This window comes from Pseudonaja textilis, chromosome 1, assembly GCF_049901715.1.
Source record: "Pseudonaja textilis isolate UNSWEBS1 chromosome 1, rPseTex1.2, whole genome shotgun sequence".
Classification (NCBI taxonomy): Eukaryota; Metazoa; Chordata; class Lepidosauria; order Squamata; family Elapidae; genus Pseudonaja; species Pseudonaja textilis.
In genome coordinates, this window is record NC_141990.1 from 116,688,835 (window position 1) to 116,709,692 (window position 20,858).

At 37.0% G+C, this 20,858-nt stretch overlaps 1 protein-coding gene across 41 annotated transcripts in view; it reads right to left on the reverse strand.

Annotated features, from left to right (window-relative positions):
* The window catches only part of RIMS1 (regulating synaptic membrane exocytosis 1), a 259,181-nt gene that overhangs the window by 195,953 nt on the left and 42,370 nt on the right, over positions 1 to 20,858 (reverse strand). The gene's annotated exons all lie outside the window — the stretch shown is intronic.

The window sequence follows — 20,858 nt, forward strand, 5'->3', positions numbered from 1 at the left end:
CATGCAATATAGTACAAAGGGTGGGTAGGGGGGAGAGGGGAAAGGGACCTGAAAGCTCATCCTGATTAAATCTTCTCAAAAAGCACTTTTAAACATATGAAAAGATGCATGATCAATAAGCCATACTCTCAACCCCCCGTTATCGTATTGATTTGATTTTTTATATAACAAACATTTTTCATCATGCTGTATTACTATGCTATGTTATATTGTCCTCCAAAGAATTTTGGAATTAATGATTATACCTTTTCTCACAGACATCGTACATTGCTCAAAGAGCTTCTAAAATCATTTTTGATTATGCAAATAAATGTTATATTCCAACTTCAAAGGCTGTTCTTTTTGACTCCACCTTTCAACTCTAGTTTTTATGGATGACTAGCAATAATTTACAACAAATGATTGCCAACTGTCTGTTCAACCCATTTCATATTTTTTTTCACAATGTAGTTCAGAAACAAAATGTTCTTTCTGACTACAGATAATTCAGACAATTTTATAATGGAGGAAAAAAAATCACAAAAGGAACCTAGTATGCATAGAACTAAAGCTTAATATGGGAATGGAACCCAACTGAATCAAGCAGGGACATATTTCGGAGTAAACATATATAAAGTTGCATTTTATATACCTTTCCAAGACTGTGCTTTGACATATTGTTCTTTTTCAAAAAGTTACTTTTTAAATATGCATTGAAAATGTATTCTTAAAAACCTACCTATGTTAAGCTGTTACATTTACAGGTATTTTGCAATAATTCCATTTAATTAAAAATAGTGCATCAACCATTGTATTATTATTTAGGTTCACTTTCTACTTTTGGAAGCAGAGATGATACTCACCTCCATTTTATTACCAGTTCTAGTCTGTGAAACAATAGGATGCAGATGAATGTGAACAAAACCATTTTAGATGCCCTTTTCATATTTTATTGTAAAATTCTCAAGTCGTCTGAATAAGTAAAGTGAGTTAAGTTTACCACCACCATCCATCCTACATGAGTTTACTGGTAAATCCATTCAATTTCAGTGCAATTAGAAGCTTTTTATTTCCTATCATATGTTTTGGTGTGAGAACATGCAGACCTACTAGTGAAGTAGCTTTGTGGTTAATCTTGTTTGAAACTACCACAGTTATACAGATAGTAGATAAAAGTAGAATGTAGAATCCATTTTCCACACAACAAAAGACAACACACCTTTACACAATCCTAGCTAGAAATTCTTTCACACATTCCTTTGAGGTTTTTTGGGGTGGGGCGGAATCTAAAATGAACCCAGCCAGTAGCATTTTTGCCATTACATAATCATAGTGGATTTTTACAAAATTATAATACAACCACGTATACTAAGTTCTAACTATACCTACAGCCATTTCTCACTCTTTGGCTGACTCTTTAAAAGGCTTCTCTGTAAGAGGATGTAACTTTCAAGTTAACAGAAACTACTGTACTTCTTTAAAAAAGACTTTTTGAAGATGCTGGGTGAGAGTGCCTGTCATAAACGTGTTGAGTTTTTCTTCAAAACTAATGACATTTCAAAAAAAAAACTTTGATTCAGTAGCAAAGCAGAAACATCAGTAGTTTTAAGTAGGTTTCAAAGACCACAAGTATCTATTACAAACCACAATTACATTACGAAGATATGTGTATTATGATATCATGCCACAAGTGATGCAATTATATACGTACTTGTGACATCTGACACAAATTCAGAAATCATATTGTTTGGGTGATGATGTATTGAGATATCCTCTTGCAGAAGCCGATGGAGTCCTTCACAAAAAATCCTTCAAATGTTTTCAAACAGCTCTATTTGCAATATCCTACAGAAAATTATTCCTGGTAAATAAATCTGGGACAAACAAATAGGCACATGGAATGTGAAAAGCTTACAACTTTATTATCACTTGGGAATGAAAGAATGGGGTCCAGCTAGGTAACACTAAGATGGTATACCAATGCATGGAACCGAGAGGTAATTAATCAAAATCAGGTCAGACAGGGACCAGAGGACACCACTCTGAGATAATAAGGTTAAATGTTAACTGACTGAACAGCTTCAGAGGTAAACAAAAAAACTGGGGTGAGATGAAAAGAAATGGGTGACGGATATGGCTGGCAAAGGATTGAAAAACAACCTATACAAATCTCTGTTAGAAGATTCAGTTGTCCAGGCTTTTCACCTGTGCTACCCATCTGACTTCCCGAACAGCTCAGGTTGGACTTGGCCAATTCAACTGTACATAGAAAGTATGTAAATTGACATGAGTGAGCGAATGTGCATTTCAATTATTTTTACCAACTTTGCAATTAATAAAGTTGTACTGCTATTGCAGATCCTCAGTGTTTCGTGATGTTCACTGATACAATGAGATTTCCTCTCCAGAGACTGGCAGCCATCCCTCTACAGATCAGGAAGGTGCAGCAGTTATGCTATGAGAAGACTAAATTCCCATGTAACAAAGAACATATGTGTCCACCTCTCAAAGGGAGGTGTTGTTTTTTTTTAAAAAAAAGGTGCTTTTCTCTTGAAGCAAAAAAAGAGATGATATATGCCTCTAATTATAAAGTGCTGAGCTTTTAATTAAGAGAATTCTTGTCTACAGAAACCACTGTCAGGGAGAAATATGCTAGATGGAGCCTCAGTTTTGCCTGCATTTAAATCTTTCTCTTTCTGTTTTTATCCCTTCATTTCAAATAATCATAAAAAAGTTAAGAAAAAAAAAGGTGAAGGGTAACAGATGGAAAATAGCTCCAAAGATTACCTGAGGCAAAAATGAAAACTGTTTCTCCAAATAAATACAGAGTTGGATCACAAGCATTACTCTTCAGGAAACGGTATATTCCCACACACTCAGGAGTCTCCAAAGAATATTTAAATGGATTTCTCCCATCTTCCCTGGAGCTCTTCTTTATGCGATGCTCATTCCTGAGTAGGAAATTTCTTAAAATCTCAGGGAATCAGGGAGGACTGGTACTTGGCCTTTCAAATATTAAACTGAATTTAAAAAACCATCCTCAAGAATCTGACATTTCAAAAAACACAATTCATTTCGAAGACAAGTATAATATTCTTAAACTTATTCTTATTATAAGATAATTAACACTGAGGGTTGAAGTGTTCTAGGTTTATATTTCAGGATTCTTGAGAGCTGCAATCTAAACAAAGTAATACTCAGTGAAAGTAATTTTTTTAAAGGTAACAAAAAGGAAATTTATTTACCAGCAATACATTATAGGAATGGGCATAAGCTGACCATTAGCTACCTCCCTCCTATCAGGGATAGGTTTGTTTGTTTGTTTATTTGTTTGTTTGTTTGTTTTATTCATCAATCGCTTACAAGATAATAGGTATAAGTATAAACATGAGTAAGAATACAGGAAATAGGTATGAATAAATGGGGACAATAGGACAGGGACAGGAGGCACGATGGTGCACTTATGCACGCCCCTTACAGACCTCTTAGGAATTGGGTGAGGTCAATAGTGGATAGTTTGAGGTTAAAGGAGTGGGAGTTAGAGGATGTAACAACAGAGTCAGGTAGTGCATTCCAGGCATTGACCACTCTGTTGCTGAAATCTTACTCTCTGCAAATCGAGTTTGAAGTAGTTTACATTGAATATGTATCTGTTGTGTGCTTTTGTATTGTTGTGGTTGAAACTGAATTAGTCATTGACTGGTAGGACATTGTAGCAGATAATTTTGTGTGCTACGCTTAAGTCTAACCGTAGGTAGCGTAGTTTAAGGTTGTCCAAGCCCCAAATCTCAAGCCTGGTGATATAGGGTATTCTGTTGCGAACAGAGAAGTGTAGTACTCTTCTCGTGAAATACTTCTGGACTCACTCAATTGTATTAATGTCCGATATACAGTGCGGATTCCAGACTGAATGTGCCCACCTTGCTGCTTTTCCGCAAGGCCTCAAAGACACAGTTTTGTCTGCAGACCTGTAATCTAGACACAATCAGGCAGCTTGTTTCATTCTGTTGTTGCTGCAATGGAGTGGGGGTGAGGGCTAAATTGTGAGTTTTTAACTGGGTTTTTAATATTGTACTCTGCCCAGAGTCACTATGTGTGAGTTAGGTGGCTATATAAATTAGATGGATGGATGAATGAATGAATGAATGAATGAATGAATGAATGATGAATGATGATGCCTGGGGGAACAGCAGAAAGAAGTGGCTTCAAATTAGCAATAAGATGGATGCAGAGCAGGGAAATAATGACAAAAAGGGGATAATCCTCTATACTTATTTATAAGATTTATAAACTGCCTCACCCAGAGGTGCCTGGTAGTGTTGAACCAAGCAAATACAAAGAACAATACAATAACATTTAATAAGGGGGAATCACGCGTGCATGCGCAAACGTGGCGCACAAGGGGGAATCGTGTGCGCATGCACAAAGACTCATGTGCGCATGCATGGTGCGCGAGGCGTGGAATCGCGCACGCATGCGTAGACGCGCTGTGCATGAGGGGCACGCGCATGTGCAGGGTATGGGGGCAGTAGCATGCATTGCCTTCTGGGTGCTGGTCCGCGAGCGCATGCAAAGCATGCATGCACAATTATTGGCACGGGAGCCGAAAAGGGTTAGTGACCACTGGTATAGGGCTTCCTGCCTAAGCAGGGGATTGGATTAGAAAACCTCCAAGGTCCCTTCCAACTCTGTTATTCTATTCTAATAAAGCAATTTGCAAGCAATATTAATAACCATACATTCATACACATTTTATCATTTTATCATTCTGGGATTTCTCCCAAAGAGCAGTTAACGACGCAATAGGCTGGAAAAGGAACACTTCAAATGAGGTAGGCTTCTAAAAATACATTCAATTTTCAAATATGTCCAAATAACTGTATGATCAATAATTGATTTTAAAGACCTACATACACATTAAACATAAACTGCTTTGGGAATATCATACAAATTCCTAAAAATTTTCAGCATACAAAATTGGATGAATTATTGGAACCAGGCCACTATGTTTACATAAAATATTCTTCATCAACCTAATACAATAATTCTAAATATAACTATATCTTTAATCCATCAGTTGGGAACTTCTAGCATCATTAGTACTCTTCCAACAAGTTGATGTCTATGGTTTTCTACACTTATATAATTGTTGTTTCCTTGGATATAGTCCAAATAATTATTTACAATTATTCTTTTTTGTTCCCTTCGTTTTATAAAAATGTCAGTAATTCTCCTTCTTTTGATCTATCATTTGCCAATGTTCTGGCACTCAGATGATTGGGCTGAGAAAGCAATTTTCTTAACTCTAAAAGCAAGCTTGACAGAGGCATTTTGTATTCTAAATATAAAAAGTAGCAAACATCTCAACACGAGCAGAACAACAATATAATCTCTCAGTTTGACAGGAATTCTATAGATAATAACAATCACCATATAGTTATTATTCTTTTCATGGTCCTCCATGCAGTTTAGGCAATCTTTGTTTAACATGAAATCATTTTCAATAATGGCAAGATTATTGCTAATATTGTATATTTATAATAGTTAACATTAAACAAAATCTCATATAGCTACACTGAACATTATGTGGCCAAATTTAATAACTTCATTTTGTCCAGTGTAAATTTGTTTAAGGATTCATGTAACTTTAATAGCTGACATCTACTATAAGGCATATTTGTTAGTTCATGATCACCAAGTGCAAAATGTCTTTGGAATTATTATTTTCTCTCTACAAAATCTGCAAATTAATTACAACACAGGTAGTTCTTGACTTCATTTTATGATCATTCAAGTTACAACAGCATTGAAAAGTGTGACTTACAATTGTTTTCCTCAGTTACAACCTTTGCAGCATCCCCAAAGGCATGTGATCAAAATTCAGATGCTTGGCAGCTGGTTCATATTTATGACCGCTGCTTGTGGTCCTAAGTCAAGAAGACTACCTATACTATAATTCCAAAAGATATTCACTGACCACTGGAGAACATGTGATTCATTCTTTATCCAGAGTGGGAAATATATACTATTAAATGCAGAAAATGGGAATGCACAAAGAGTTGAATCTAAAAAGGAAAAATAATGATGTATGACATAGACAGTTTGTATCAGGGGTGGGATGCAAATATTTTTACTACCGGTTCTGTGGGTATGGCTAGGTGGACATGGCTAGGTGGGTGTGGCTAGGTGGGTGTGGCCATGTGGCTGGGTGGGCATGGTTTCTTCTTTTTTTTTGCAAAAAGCAGCCCCTTTTTTTCCTCCTGGGCTTCAGGGAAGCTGCCTGGCTGAAGCAGTAAGACAGCGAGGGGGATCCCGGCAGTTGATCATCGGAACAGCTGATCATTGGGAGGAGAAAAAAAACACTTCGACCAAAACGGTAGCTGTTTTTTTACTACTGGTTCAGCCAAGCCAGGCCGAACTGATAGAATACCACCACTGGTTTGTATGCTGGATTAAGGCTTTGTGAATTGGGGTTGGAAGATGCAAAGGAAAAAAGTGAGGACAGTTTTATTAACTCAAATACATCTTTGAAAAAAATCATGTGCACTTGCCACTTTTGAAGTTAAGGTTTTTACCTCGATAAAACAGCAGAATTTTGTGTCCAGGTTAAAAAAAGAAGGGAGAGGGAGAGAATTAGCTGTAATATTTCTCCATTTCTCCAGCAAAAGTCATAGATTTGCCTTTATATCAGCTGAAATGCAAAAAGCAATAAAGTGCTTCATCTTAACAAGAAACACATCAAACTACAGCCATTCTTATTAAAAGAAGCAGTAGCATATGCAGTATTTTCAGAATTCTTGAACAAACTCTGACTGAGAGATTTCTTCTCTGCATTCATTGCAGTTGCCACCCCTTTGGGCTTGTTGTTGCCTGTCATTGAAAACTGAACAGCTGAGTGGTAAATCAGATTAATTCAGAACTAGTAAATTCCAATTTAACAAAATCAACATGTACTTCCTAGGTTGGGGGGCTAAGGGTATAACACAGAAACTGACCCACAATTGAAAAGATGATTCAAGTGATTATCAGACATTATGAGCACCGACCTGCCCCAAAAGTAGCTTGTTTGTATGGTACAGCAGAGTTCCCCAACTTTTCCAGGTTGGCAGCCTGAAGCCAGAGGGGAAAGGGAGGAAAGAGGGATGGTTTTGTGGGAGGGACAGACACATGCACACGCTCAAGCACCCATTACTTGCAGAAGTGGACCCGGGAGTACCCACGTTTACATGAGTGGGGCTATGAGCTGTGACGCCCACTCAAGTGGGGCCACAAGCCCCTGCAATGCTCATGCAAGTGGAGCTGTGCGTGCACAAAAATGCATGCGCTTCAGCTATCCACTCACGTGGTCTGCTTGTGAATAGGCCATGGCCAGGTAGTAAGTCACGGCCCACAGGTTGGCGACCCCTGTGGTACGGGATCCAAGATATTTCTGGGCTATGTAAAAGGAATTGTGTCTTTAACAGATCTAACTTGTTAGGGAATCTTGTCTAAATCTCAACCACATTTAGAGATTCTCCTGATCTTTATTCAACAATTAACCCCACTAATAGTTATTCTTATTTTTCTAGCATAACTGTACTTATTGTTAGAGATACACCCTAGCAGAATCTGCACGGCAGGCAGGCAGGTAGGCAGGCAGGCAAAATATGTGAGATAAACGTTTTTGTAGCTTACACTCAGTAAAACAGATACACTGTGCTAGTTAAATAGTTTATTCCAGTAAGTGTTTTAGCATACTCAAACAGTCCATATATCATTCACTAGTTCAGTCCGTCCAGGGATTATACAGTTGCAAAGTCCAGTGTCGAAAAAGAGAGGTCAGTAAACTTACAAATATCAGTCCAGTAATATATCTCCTCACAGTAGAGATATGTAGAAGTCAAACCTTCTTTCTTCCTTCGACGCAGCAGGGAACACGCAGTTAGCAAATCATCAATCCAGTATAGTCAGCAATCGTCAGTAATCCAGCAGGTTCTCTTGCTCCCTCTTATGGCGGTTTCACAACCGCACCCAAAATTACATGCTTTGCAGTTTAAAGTGACACACACTTAAACTTACTATCATAGTTTATATATATTATTTTACCCAAACTACGTTAGGTAACCTTGTTATTCCTAACACTTATTAAATGTGAAGCCTATAAAGAATTGGCACTCTGTTACATAACTTCTGCACAAGAGTATTATGTTTTACTTCTGTCTGAATGCTTCCTGTACAGTACTGTGTTTTTAGTGGGATAAAGCCCTTTAATGCTTTTTCACATCTCGCACACACAATTACAAACATATAGTTCTCTTTCTTACAGAGTGCTTTCAAAACTGATTCTTGTGTACTCGTTGTTCTGCTGCTTTTGATAAACCACTCTTGGGTTTCAAGGTCAACCTCTCAAATGGGCTCCCCATGCTAACATTAGTTAGTCATCAGTTAAAGAGCTAGTGGCTGAATAAGATTCAATACTTCTTTTAGAGAGAGAACTGATACTGGCCTGAAGAATTCTTTGAACCTTAAGGTCTTAAAAGTTGTTAAGCTTTAAAGACACTACTTTAGTCAAGTCAGCACTGGGGACTTGGAATCCAGTAAAATGGTCACCACCCCTGCATGAACTGCATTTACACCACTGAGTTTGGAACTTGATATTATGTTGGAAGGCCACCAAATGGTGCTATGATTAACTCACTAGATATGAAATAAGCTGATATTGGGAAAACAATGAAAATAAAGACTATGTGCCCTTTTTAAAATTTGGTTCAATGGAAGATTGCTATTTTGGGAAGAATTACAGGAATAGCAGAGTTGAACTCAGAGGTCTACTAGTCCAACCCCCTTGCTCAAGAAGGAAACTCTATACTATTTCAGACAAAAGGTTGTACAAACTCTTCTTAAAAACTTCCAGTGTTGGGGCATTCACAAATTCTGGAGGCAAGTTGTTCCACTGATTGATCGTTCTAACTGTCAGGAAATTTATCCTTGGGTCTAAGTTCCTTCTTTCCTTGATTAGTTTCCACTCATTGCTTCTTGCTGTCCTGCCTCCAGAGGCTTTGGAGTCAACAGATTGAAATTGATACAGACAACGAGGACAACTATTCTACATCAGAGGCTCCTGTTCACATGATTATATCTGCCCATGTCTTCATTGCCCTCTGGTTGATTGCTGAATGAGGATATGGCAAACCCTACATGAAAAAGTATTTCCTGCAGAAAGGGTTCCCTCAGATATGTTGTTAATCCTGACTAGCTGATTTTTGTTCTTGCAGCTCCCCCAGTTATACAAGCAAACCTCCAAAAGTTTCTCTGGCCCACATCCAGCCCATCTTTTCTTTTCTTTGACGGGTAAAAGAGAGCTGCATGTTAAAAATGAACACTACTCTATCTTGCCTTTTACTAAGACAGGAATATAAAACCTTGCAAAAAGAGCTCTTTCCTTCACCCACCTGCCTTTTTCGGAACTCATGTGACAGAGGAATGAATTGAAAAGACAAAGAATGAGGAATAATTTTTGTGGCCAGAAACAAAAGTCAGCGTCGGTAGGCCAGGGCACAGGCTGTAACAGTCCCTAAACTGTTCTGCCTTAATGAGCAGCGAGGATTATTTGACAATTTGTCAAATTCTGTTTCTTGCTAGCGCATATATTATAAGCCACAGATGAGGTACCCAGGTTTGTGAAAGCACTACTCAGTAGTTGCCTAGCAACCTTGAGTGCACTATGGGCTGCTTCTGGGTCACCTCATAAACACTTATTTATTTAACAGATTTAATTCCATTTTTCAATACAAATATTTGCGGTGCAACTTTATAATATAAAAATAATAAAATATAAAGTGTGAAATACCCACGAACTCCTACATCATTATACAGCCTGAATGCTGAGTGAGAAATAACGAAGAGACAAGTTTATATATACATCTACAGTATAATGGCTAACACTTCCATTAATATATGCTCTGGGCTTCTGTTGACCCGTCTCTGCACATAGCTGTAGTGCAGTCACAAATATGATTGTGCTTTCCATAATGAAATCATTAATTGCTTTACATAATCACCATTTATTCAGTGAAGAAAGCAAGCCGGATTGAGATGACATATACATAATTAAAACCAGTAGATATACAGGTAATCCTCAACTAACAACAGTTTATTTAGTGACCATCTAAAGTTACAATGACACTGAAAAAAGTGACTTATGACCATTTTTCACACTTATGGCCATTTTAGCATCCCCAGGGTCACATGATTTGTACCCTCAGATACTTGACAATTGATTCATATTTATGACGATTGCAGTATCCCGGAATCATGTCACTGGGAAGCCAGATTCACTTAACAACCACGTTACTAAGTTAACAACCGCAGTGATTCACTGAATAACCGTGGCGAGAAAAGTCGTAAAATGGGGCAAAACTCACTTAACAAATTTCTCACTTAGCAACATAAATTTTGGACTCAATTGTGGTTGTAAGTTGAGGACTACCTGTATTACTACAGCAAACACTATGAAAATGTGTTTGGGTGCCTATTTTAATTGGAAACTTGAAATAAGAAAAGTAGGCTTTAAAAATCCCAACATGAATACTTCATTTATATTTTTAATTATTTATTATGCCTTTTAAAATATCATGCCTCAATTCTGATTTTTCTCTATGCTAAAGCAAATCAAAAATAGTTATTAGCCTTTCAGTAATGGTCACTGCTTATCATTACAAATTCATTGACCAGAGCTGCAATGGGAATTAAGACCGAAATTAAATATTCAACAATAAATTACAGGACTTAAGATTTGTAAAAAACAAAACAAAACCCCAAACTATACTGTATAATTTGGACAGCATTGTAATCCTTTTCATCCATATTTTATTATTTTTCTATGAACAGTTTTAAAACATACAATGAACACATGAAATACATCAGAATTATTCAAACACATTAGACAATGTTTTCTGATAGACTAAGATTTTTTTATGCCAGAGTTTCTAGCCTTTTTTCAAACTGAAGGGGTATCATTTAACTTTGATGCTTTCCTTCCACTCCATATCTTTATTGCAAAAAATATTCGTCTTTTCAACTGTTGCACTCATTTAAGTAACCCAGATTTAGTTTGCAACAACTCCTAAGGGAACAGGAAAAGCAGCATAAGAAATAATAGACCTTATTAAATGGAGGTTGCAGGCTACAGTTTATAGTTGATTTACACTGTCGCTACGCTGCAAAGTTGTGGAAGTTTATTCCCATTTCTTTGTATTTTCTTCCTCTCCAAAGTAACCATAACTATCGTAATAGTAGTAGTTCACAGTGTGCTGAATGGAAACCTGTTTAATATATTGCATTTTGAGTTGCAAGTAATTAGTGTCACCTCATTGGGGAAATGTTCTCATTTTAGGAGTGGAATTAGGAAGAAAACAATTTTTAAACATGATCCCACCTCACCAAGCTTCCAACCTCCCAAGTCTGTTTTAGATAGCTGGATAGCCTTTCCCCTTGCTTACTTTTGAGATTTGGACCATACAAACATCATGGATTCCAGTTTAAGAATTTGTTTTTCTTTTGCTCTCCCAACCTTTTTTTATAATTGCTTGCAAGATCTCCAGTTCCCTTAATAAGAAAAGCTAGCTTAAAAATTTGTTGCTATTTGATTGGTTGCAATAAAAAATATCATTTAATTACCTAGTGGCAAATATTGGTTTTGTGTATAAATCGGGATTTAATTTAGTCCTTTAAAAGCAGAAATCTACAATTACAAGAAGATGAATATCAAATATCTAAAAATAACATATACCCATCAAAAGCTTCCTCCTTCCTACTACTAAACAACACTTACTTTGATTTCCTGTGGTTCCTGAAATTTTAATTTCCTTTAAAATATTTGTTTTGGATTATATACTTAAGGATGAGATTTTAATGTTTGAAACTCTGCTATTATTTTAACTGTGATTTTATATTTGGAAGACATCCTGACCACGAAAGGTGGTATAACGGACTAGAAATCAAAGCAAAGAGTCAAATACATAAAATTTACAGGATTTATGACTTTAAAAATGTATAATATCCAAAATTAATAAAATAACATACAAACATGCAGTATATTATAAGGAAGTGGATGGTATACAAAATGCCAAATTGTAGAATTGAAAGGAGACAACAGAAGAAGCATATAGCACAAATGGAATTGCAAAATAACGACTGATTGGCAGGATAACAAAATTCTAATTATATCCATCTGCTGACAGATGGAACTTTTGATCTAATAGAAATTCCCATAAAAGAAAGGATAAAAAAAGCCATTTTCAGACATTGCTCTATTCCGTCTGCAGTTCCGTCTTTAAAAATGATATAGGGAAATTCCCATTACACAAGGAATTCAAGAGTGAAACAGAAAATTATTGTAACTGTTACTTTCTTCTCTCTTCCATTCAAGACATTAGGTCTTAGTCTTAGGTGAATAGAAGAAAATAACTGAAATTTAGTTTTTAAAAAATCTTGAACTTGATAGTAATGCCTGTTAAGCACAAAAAATTTGATGATCAGTTAAAATGTTTTTGGACTATTTAGAAGATTTATCCTCCTATCCTATCCTATCTATGAAAGTCCATGTTCTAACAATATCTACATAGCAAGTTGTATTAAATATAAAGGATCACCACTTATTACAACTCTTCATGTTAGATTTCTCAGCTGTGTTGAAAATCTAATTATTTCAAAAGCAGCAGTAGGTAAAAAAATCTTACTTCCTTTAGAAAGATATAAAACTCATTAATATTTTAGCAGTAACTACATTACATTTAAATAGGCCCAATTAAACTGAACAGTGTCTGACACATACTATGCCTTCTGAATGTATTAATTTTGTAATTAATTGCAGTTCTAACAAAATAACAATTATTCAAAGCATTGCTTGTGACTTTAACGATGGGAAAACATAAAAAGGATATACAAACTGATCATTTAAATCTACTTCTTCAAAATCTATTAAGGCAATACTTTCCTGAAGCTCTGACATACATAGATTAATTATGAATGAATAAATGCACTCAAACTGAGAACAATGCTAACATAACCTCCAAGATGGCTGTTATCTACCAGATGGACAAAAGTTTTAAACCAAGCTAATGCTTAATATTTATGCCACCTTTCCTTGCAATCTTCATTTTAGAAATCAGGCTTATTCAAATACTCAACATAATTTTAACACTGCTACTACCAGATATCATTCATAATTTTGAATATATCATTCATGGCTTTGTCACTGTGTTTGTTATAGTCCTGGGATTTCCTTGTAATCCAAGTATTTAACAGGTCTGAACCAGTTTAGTTTCCAATTTTAGACAATGCTACATGGTCAACATCTCTGAATCTTCCTTTAAATTAACTCAACAGCTAATAATTATTAGATTGAGTATATTCCTATGTGCACCATGTAAGCATGGCACACAGATCAGTGTGTGAGCTGTAAAACTGAAAATTATTCAGAGCAGCCTTAGTCAATCCAGCATCTTCCAGATCTGTCTGTTCTGCAACTTGTAGAAAACTGGATATTCTGTTGGAACTTCACCATACAATCTGCTGGTTCCTGGCTGGATATTATTTATTTATTGGCTGGGAAGCAAAATACACAAATATCTTTCTTCATTTTTAAAAAAGGTTTCCTCCATTTCACATTACAAGCCACTTTTACAAACAATCTCTCAAGCACCCAACTGCTCTACAGGTAGTCATTAAGCCACCATTCATACAAAACCATTCAACATTTTGATGGTGCTAAATAAGGATGACTTAAAACAGGTCCTCACACTTGCAGACATCACAGTATTCCCATGCTTCCATGATCGCAGTTTGGATACTTGGCAACCAGCTCACTATTATTGCATCATAGCGTCTCACAACATCATGTGACTTGCCATTTCTAACTATTGCTGTCAGCTTCCAATAAAGTCAATAGAGAAGATGGTATCAATCACATGACCATAGGACACTGAGACCACATGGGATTCACCTAATGATGGCAATTGAGACTTTGTTTGTTTGTTTGTTTGTTTAGAGAATTTATATGATTGTCCTTTGACTTTCAGTGACTCTGGGCGGCTTACAAAAAATAAAAATTCAATATACAAACCACAAAAACAATAACTCCATCCCACCTCCAGCAACAACAATCAATCAAATGAGCCAGCTGATTGGCTCCTTCCCACTCTGGATTCCTCAGGCCCATTAGCAAAACCAGGCCTTCAAACCTTGTGAAAGAGTGTCAAAATGGAGGCCAGTCTAATATCTACAGGAATGATGTTCTAAAGGGAGGGAGCCACCACAGAGAAGGACCTTCTGGGTCATGCCAGATGTACCTCCTTAGGAGAGGGGACCCACAACATTCCCTGCCTCACAAGACTGCCACAATTGCCAGGGTATGTTAGCACAGTCATGTCACACTTTATGACTGTGTCACTTACCAAAAGAGATACTGATCCCAATTACCATTGTTAAGTGAGAAATGCCCGTATAGAAAAGCAATATTACCAGATAACTAACAATATTCACAAAACCCTCTTGAAAGTATTTTGAAAACCCTCTAATAACTTCCTGGTTTTTGCCATCAGTTTTCAAGCTGGCTTAAACTTTATTAACAAAAGTTTACCATCAGAAAACTCCAGAAGAGACTGAAAATAAAATCCCAAGAGTCAATGGCAGATTAACTGTTGCTAAAATATCTACATGAGCTGATCTGCTCCAAGAGTCAAAGATAACTTAATGGAAGCTTTATTCTTTAGTTCCTTGCCTAACTTTATTTCTGCAAGTCCATTTCTATTTCAACTGTGAGTGCGTATTTGTGGTACACAAATGTCTACTTGTGTGTGTGTGTGTGTGTGTGTGTGTAGCCATGTGAAAAGAAATTGAAATTTTTGATGTTTTCAACTTATTTCAACAAATAGATATTTGATCTCCATTTCAACAATACTGAGAAATAAGTTATAATATAACGAATATCTTGTAGCATTTACATTGCATAGTCCATTGTGTAATCTAAAGAAATGCAAAAGCACATTTTTCATGTGAAAAACTAAAAACAGCTCCACTTTTGTCACACTTCAAATACTTAACATTAGAATCAGGTGCAAATGATCAGAACATTATTAGAGAGGATCTAAGAGGAACATACCTTAGACCAGTGGTCACCAACTGGTGGGCTGGGTACCACTGGTGGTCCACGGGAAAATTTTGGTGGTCCGCAGAGAAATGTCGCCCCTAAACCAATTAATCCAGGCTGCGCGGGAACACAAGGCTGCACTACCCACATTGCCCACAGGAACATAAGGCTTGCATCGCTTGCATTGAGAACAACACAAGGTAGTGAAGGGAGGGGAGAAAGGGCAGAGCGGGGGAACCTGCCCCACTTGCTCCACGCACCTGGCCTGGCCACTGGGCTGCTTCTTTCTGCTTCTTTCTTCAGATTTTGGCTGCATGCAAGGAAAGCAGCAAAAGTCTTTCTTTCTCTCCCCCAAACTCTGCCAGAAATGAGTCTTTGGGACCCTGCAAGGCATCCTGCTCCAAGAGGCTGTGCTGTTATGACAAGTCTCACAAAGACTCGTTTGTGGTGGAGTTTGGGGGAGAGAAAGAAAGACTACTGCTACTTTCCTTGCATGAAGCCAAAAGTCTCTCTCTCCTCCCCCGCCCCCCCGAGAACGGAGCTGGAGATGGTATCTTGCGATCCCAAATAAAGAACAATTGATCAGTAGGAAAACAGGGTGGGGAATTTTCCTGCAGACTTTTTTCCTGCAGCCACTGTCAGTCAAAATTTATATTAGTGGCCCGCGGGATTTAAAATTATGAGTTTGCTGGTCCCTGAGGTCCAAAAGGTTGGCGACCCCTGCCTTAGACCACAGACATTTAGTTTTATTTGCTCTTACTAGTAGAAGTTATCATGATTACTTTGAAAGAGCTCCCTGAGACTTTTAGAAATAATGTTAGATGTCTTTGAGCCTGGGAAGGGATTTAAAAAGATTACCAAACAATTGGATATCAATGATACCATTGTCCAGTACAGGGGTTCCTATTTTTTTTGTCATCACACCTCCACTTAAGAGCCAGGGTGGGGGACAATGGCCATGTTATGACTTGTGGACTTCAACTCCCAGAATTCCTGAGTCAGTCATACTCAGCCATTCCCAAGTGTTCCCCATCTCTGTCCTAGAGTAATTTTAATGCACTAACCATCCCTAAAAATCCCTTGCCAGGGCTCTTGTCTTCACCTCCAAAAGGGAGGATTCCCTCACAGTTTTGGAAATCCTTGTCCAGAAGATTATAAGTACAAACCATTTCAAACAACAGTCAGCTAGCCCAGACCAGGCTGTCCCAATAAAAGCAGCCCAAGAAGAAAATACTGAAAGAATAATTTTATCATAATTTTATTTACCTACAAGTACCTCTTGCCACTACTGATGTCAAAGTCCTTGAGTTTACCATTAGAAAGAAGCTGAACAAATCAGATCTACCTGGGAGGTTTGCCAGAAGGAAACTGTCCTGCTGTCCAGAGAGAACATCAGAGAACGACTAAAATTGCTCATTGTTCCTAGATCAAAACCAGGATTTCTGGAACAATGTGCTCTGGACAAATGAGGCAAAGATAATTTGGCCGAAATACTAGAAGATAAGTTTAGTGAAAATAAAAGGCAGCATTTCACCAGAAGAATCTTGATAGCAATAATAAAGCATGGTGGTGGACAGTTATGGTTTGGGAGTACGTTGTTGTATCAGGGCTTGGACAGGGCTTCACCATCATAGAACTCATTAGGAATTCTTCAATGTAGCACAGGGTGCTTGAGAATAAAGTGGGACCATCTGTCAGAAAATTAAAATTCAACCCAATGTGCACTTTGCAACATAACAATGACCTTAAGTAAATCCACCAAGGAATGACTGGGACAAAAAATGGAGGGTACTGGAATGGGAATGTCAAAGTCAGGATCTATATTCCATTGAGATACGGTGGAAGATTTGAAATAGGGTGTGCATGCTAGAAAACCTCTCAAGCATCCAACAGCTAAAAAAACCTTAGAGAAATAGAAAAAAATTCCTTCCCATTGACGTCAAAGACTAGTGGACAGTTATAAGAAACTGTCCTTGAAGGTTTTTCCGTCGAAGGAAACAATATTAGATATTAGAGTCAAAGGTGTACTTATTTTTCCCACAGAAAGAAATAGCATATCTGTGAGGAGTTTTTTTGTGCAATATATGATTGCAAAGTCTATTTTTCATAGTTTTTCGGTTCAATTACATTGTCTTTATACACAGTTTGAATGAAGATAAAATATTGATAGGTCCGCATATATTAAATAAAGAAAACAACTTTACATGGGGTACATTTACTTTTTCTCATGACTGAATTGCATACATATATATTGCATTTTACTTTGTTTGAAAGTGAGTGTAATCTAACACTAGTCAAAAGTCAGAGACAAGAGGGAAAAAAACTGAACCACCCATTTTCATTTGGTTACTCAGATCAGGAATCTGCAAGTGACATACAGAGTTTTAATTCAGTGAACTGCATAATATAATCAATCAAAAGTAATTATTTTGCTAATGAATTACATTTACAGTCCTTTCAACTGACCAAATGATCAAGACATAGTGTGACTGAACAAACAGAAGTGTTCCAGAAGTATTTATGAAATCATTGTAAAATTAATACTGTTAATTAACATTAAAATGACTTTTATTTCAAAGTGGCTACCTTGCGGAAAGGAAAACCAGAATATTACATTCTGTGATATGACCACAGGGCATATTGTCAAGTTCAGCAACCTTCTTGTGCTGTTCACTTCTCCTTAAATGCTGCTAGGGCAGGTTCACATCTCCCCCAAGTTGTGTAAAACCTATTTAACTCTGCCCCAGAATAGAACCGTTTTACCAAAGAATCATTCCATAACAAATCATACAGTCTCATGACTTTTTCTCTTATCATAGTTGTGTAGACTTGTGCAACCAACAAAACTGGGAGCAACTTAAATTCAAGTAGAATGTATTGCGTTGCTCATAAGCACACTATATAGGAATGGTAGAATGAACATAAGTAAACCACTCGTTTTGCTGAAATCAAACTAAACACAGGCCTAAGGGTATCTTGCAACACTGCCGTGATAGTTTACTTCACTGTTTCTCAATTTTGGCCGCTTGAAAATGGTTGGACTTCAGCTCCAGTATTCTGATTGGGGAATTCATGCTGGTTGGGGAATTCTGGGAATTGAAGACCATACATCTTCAAGTGATCAACTTAAACTTAGATGTGATTTTAACTTATAAAGAACAGTAGCCTTTGGATAATATGTTCTGGGGGAAATAATGCTGTTGGGACAGTGTTCTAATTAGGGTCACTTCAAAACTTTAATATAACAAGAGGGAGGCATTACAACTTAGCTTGTTTTCTGTTAAAACTGGACTCTAACCTTTGCCCTGTCCAACTTTTTTTTATACTTAGTTTTTCTTCGGTGGATATAAAGAGGTAATCTCTGCTCAGGAAAAAAACAATTGGGCAGAAAAAGCATCTGCAGAAAAAATTAGGAATAAAGGTAAATTGCAATTTAATTTCCTCCAATTGCTTTTAAAGGATTCCGGCATTATCCATATTATCATTCTCAAGCTAGGCTGTTGGTTTACTAATGTTCAAACACATTTCAATTCTCAAACTCTGGTTAATATGAAATTCCATTCCCATTTATGAGACCTAGAATATTAAATATTATATTGAGTAAACATGTGAAGAGAAAGGAATACTATCTAGGTTTGGGAGCAAACTTCTTTTAGATTATTCTGATGGGTAATCTTTTCTTTTTTCTTAAGAGAAAAAGAGATCTTTTAACAGCAATCACATACAGTATTACTTGATTTAATCTGAAGTTAATTAAAGTTTAAGTAAATATATACTATTCGCTTTGTATTTAATAACTTTCTCACTCTATTACAAGCATTTGACTTCTAAAAAGAGGTGGGGGCAGGAGTCACGTTTAAGACTTTTGAGAGTTGTATTCAACCATGAAAGTGCCAGCATCACTGTTCATCAATGCATGCAGTATCACACTGGAAGTATGAAGGAGTCATTTCAGCACTACTTTAGCAAATATTCTGGGGAAAGGCTAAAAGGCTAAAGCTGGAGTAAAGCAGTGAAGCTTCTAGGGCTTCCTTGGATGTAATTAAAACATTAATATGGATTGTTCTTTTCCGTACTGAATTTACGCATGAAAGACAATATACCAAAAGTATAACAGGCAAGCATATAAAGCCATTTGGTCCATCTACCCAAAGGAATGACACCAAAAATAATTTTTTAAAATTAAATATAATCAAACGAAAGCGAGGCTCCATAATTAGCAGTTTCAAGAGCGCCTATTGTTTTTAAGTTATTCATTTATAGACGTTGGTTGGAAAAGAAGAGTATTTATCTTGTGTTCTGTCTAATAATAAGTGGACTATACAGCAGCACTGGAGCCCATGGAAAATATCTTGTCAGAGTTTCTCTGAAACATTTCAAACCAATATTTATTGAGTTATATTGATGTTCACACTGGGACTGGGACTACTATTGCACTGTAGTTCCCCTCAACCAATTAAATCTCAATGCCAAAAGAAGGCAATCCTATGCCAGCATTGTGGTAATTAAACCCACCAGAGACAACTTGGCTGCTGTCCAATTCATGGGAAATATCCAGTGTAATCTTTCTGCTGACAAAACTTTTATCAATGGAATCAGAGCCTCCTGCATATCCTTAGGGATCTGGTAGGTCTTCCAGAACATCCTGAGATCACAAGGAGGAAAATGAGAGAGAGAAAAAAAATTCCACTATCTACTGGTAAGTCATATTGCCATAAAATGCTGTCTGTCATTCCATTTGGTTTTCAACTAGGCTGTTGGTGAACCTTTGACATTTCAGTGGTAAAGGCTGGGATGGTGAGAATCGTAGGTCATCATAGAGTAAGGTCATCGTAGAGTAAGCCATTTGTTCTTGTCACCAAAAGCATTTATCTGGCTGATTTTTTTTTCTTTTGGCTAAGATCCAAGAAGGCCCTAGATGGGGTCCAAATGGAGTTCCCAAGCAGTGGGGTCCTGGCTGGCAACAGGTAGGTGAACAACACAAAGACCAAAGATGTGTTGGGAGTGAGGGAGAGAGGGAGACAGGGAAGTAGCAGGAGTTCAAGAGCAGACAGTCTCTTACCTTACCAAGACTCGCGATTCAGAGAGACCAAAGCAGAAATGTCTTGGATCAGGGTGGATTCTCACCTATGCTGATATTTGGTTAATAATGGCACTAGAGATTGCTAGAATTGACTTCATTCAGTGATGCAGTCACATCATGTCATATTTCACAACTGTATTGTTTAACAATATAAATTTTGGTCCCAATTACTGTCATTAACTAAGAACCCTCTGCACTGAATGCTTAAAGTTATCATATCGTATATAATTTTCTTCCAAAATTATATATACTTCCAAAAATCACTTGCATGCCACAAGTAATATAAAATTATTACTTTTTACATGTAACATTTTGTGATATAGAACTTCATGATAATCCCAACCTAAAAATCTCTTCAGAAAAAAAAAAAGGCACATTTCCTGAAGAGACTTCGAGGCCATGATTATTCAATAGAAGGTCCTTTCTAAGAGGGCCACTTGATGGTTCAGGCATATGACCCATAGAATATCCTCTCATTAGGCTTCATAGAGTTCCTGCTCTCAGTTTTTCTTCAATACCCAATGTCTTTTTTAACCTGCCCAATCTATGAGCTATGACACGATTCAATATATGCCAACCTCACTCTTCATCCTGTTTATAAGCCTCTATTGTGAACCAGTGAGCTACTTTTGTGCTCTTTGTTCCACCAAGATTTCACCTTCATTA